At 40.3% G+C, this 2,662-nt stretch overlaps 1 pseudogene; it reads left to right on the forward strand.

The window, feature by feature from the left end:
• Positions 1–574: 574 nt before the first annotated feature.
• LOC116894221 lies at positions 575–1,568 on the forward strand (annotated as a pseudogene).
• The last annotated feature ends 1,094 nt before the right edge of the window (positions 1,569–2,662 follow it).

A 2,662-nucleotide genomic window follows, 5' to 3' on the forward strand; every position in this document is an offset into this window, starting at 1 on the left:
ATAGTCAAAAAATTCTTGGTTGTGGCTATCAGCAATATTTGCCCAAATTAGCAATGTTCAGAGAAACATAAATTGTAGAACTTGCTAATTGTAATTACCAACAGTGAGTGTGTTTTGAAGATTCACACCTTGCACTGTAGGGATTCCTCATGTGGAGTTTACAGTGGATGGAGGGGATTGGCTGTCTTTTCCAAACAACACAGGGCTTGAAATACTATTAAAGGTGGCCTTTGGAATATGCCATTATATTATAAGCCATCATCTTTTGCAAGAAAGGAATCTATTCTCCATTAATCAGGTAATTGTACAGTTAAAAATCAGAATTGAATTTGCCTGTCATTAACAGTAAAATTTAGCATACTTATAGGAATAATTATGTGATTATAGATGGGAAATTTCATTTTCTGTTTTTATTTCTTCACTTTTTATGATTAAAATAGAACAAACTTATAATCTTAGGCAATATTTAAAATTGATTCTTCAGTATGGAGTACATTTCTTTAATTTTTGTATCTCACAATTGCTGTTGTCTTCTAGGAGGACAGAAATCCCTCAAGTATCAAAAGGCAGAATCATGACAAGCAACTTTTCCCAAGTTGCCCTGCAGCTCTGCTATGAGAACATGAATGCGTCCTGCATTAAAGCTCCCTATTCGCCAGGGCTCCGGGTCCTCCTGTACATGGTCTTTGGCTTTGGGGCTGTGCTGGCAGTGTGTGGGAACCTCCTGGTGGTGATTTCAGTCCTCCATTTCAAGCAGCTGCACTCTCCTGCCAATTTCCTCATCGCCTCCCTGGCCAGCGCTGACTTCTTGGTGGGCATCTCTGTGATGCTGTTCAGCATGGCCAGTCCATCGAGAGCTGCTGGTACTTTGGAGACACATTTTGTAGCTTTCACAGCTGCTGTGATGCAGCATTTGCTATTCTTCTTTTTCCACCTCTGTTTCATCTCTGTGGACAGGTACATCGCTGTCACGGACCCTCTGGTCTATCCCCACCAAGTTCACAATGTCTGTGTCTGGGAATTTGCATCAGCATCTCCTGGATTCTGCCTTTGTGTACAGCAGTGCAGTGATCTACACAGGCATCAGTGCTAAAGGGATTGAAAACTTAGTAAGTGCTCAATCAGGGGGGGGCTGCAAGTTTACATCAATCAAGACTCAAGTTTTGATAAGTTTTCTTATTCTTTCATAACTTACCTTGTTATGGATCACAATTGTATAGCAAAAATTTTTAGAGCTAAACAGCAAGCTGTAAAAATTGAAACTTCTATAAGTGGAAGCAAAGGAGAATCGTCCTTAGAGAGTCACAGCTAGGGTCAAGAGAGAGGAAGGCTGCTAAAACCTTGGGGTTCACTGTGGCATTTATGGTCTATGGCTCCCATACACAATTGACATTTGATTGATGCTGGGGCCCTATGTCTATGAAATTTGAAGGATCGGTTATAACTCAGCCATGAACCTTTGATTTATGCTTTCTTTTTACCCTTGGTTTAGGAAAGCCATAAAGCTCATTTTAAGTGGGAAAATTTTGAAAGGTCATTCATCAACTACAAGTTTGTTTTCAGAATAAGCATTAATACAAATTTCACAAAATACATTAAGGCATGAATCTGTGGAATGTGACAGTATTAATTGTAAGGAATGGCCCATCTGAAGCTACAAAAGTACAGCATTTTTCAAAAAAAATTAGCCAGGAGGAAAATCATACCACAGTTAAACCATTAAACTGTCATTGAGATGATTAATGTACTACAAGACAAAGCAATGCATGGCTTTTATATGTCTTCAATATTTTTTGAACGTTTGTTTCCAATGTCTAATACATTGAATTTTTTTTAAAGATTCATTTATTTTATGTATGTGAGTACATTGTCACTTTCTTCAGACTCACCCGAAGACAGCATCGGTTTTCATTAGAGATGGTTGTGAGCTGGGATTTGAACTCAGGACCTCTGGAAGAGCAGTCAGTGTTCTTAACCACTGAGCCATCTCTCTAGCCCCGTGCATTGAATTTTAGATCTAATTTTTGGGCGGAAAATCTCTAAGGTAATGATCTTCCTTCCTATCCTATCTGCGGTGAGGCATTAGGTTTCTATAGTTGTCAGAACAAAATACCATAAACTTACGCACACAGAATTCGCTGTTACATAGCAATGCAATGTCCCAAGGCTGATAGCTGCAGAGCTCAAGGTCAAGCCTTGGAAGAGCTGATTTCTTCTGAGGGCATCTACCCTCAGCTTGCAGATGTCTCTTGCTCCTTGTCTGTGTCCTTCCTTCTTCTACACACTGGATCAAGGTGTATCCTAATGTCCCACTTGACTCTATTGCCTCTTAAAAATGGATGGACAAGAGTTAGAACTTCATCTTTAAACTAATCTGGAAGCAGCCCTTGCAGGCACATCTACCCATGATGACATGGTGGAGGGAGGGTCAACCTTCTAACTGTTCTCATATGACAAGTCCTCCATCTTCCCAAAATGTTTCTCACCTCTCGAGATATGCACCAGTGTGGAGTCCTCCCATGTCCATCAAGGGGTGTGGCATAGGATCTTGGACCATGCAGTGTCTTGTGACTGGTATTCAGATATAAACACAGGTATTTTCGCGAAAGTGGAAAAATCTTCCACCAAAAGGAAGAACAAAGGAAGAGAAAAGAAGAGGCAG

Source organism: Rattus rattus, chromosome 2, assembly GCF_011064425.1.
Source record: "Rattus rattus isolate New Zealand chromosome 2, Rrattus_CSIRO_v1, whole genome shotgun sequence".
Classification (NCBI taxonomy): Eukaryota; Metazoa; Chordata; class Mammalia; order Rodentia; family Muridae; genus Rattus; species Rattus rattus.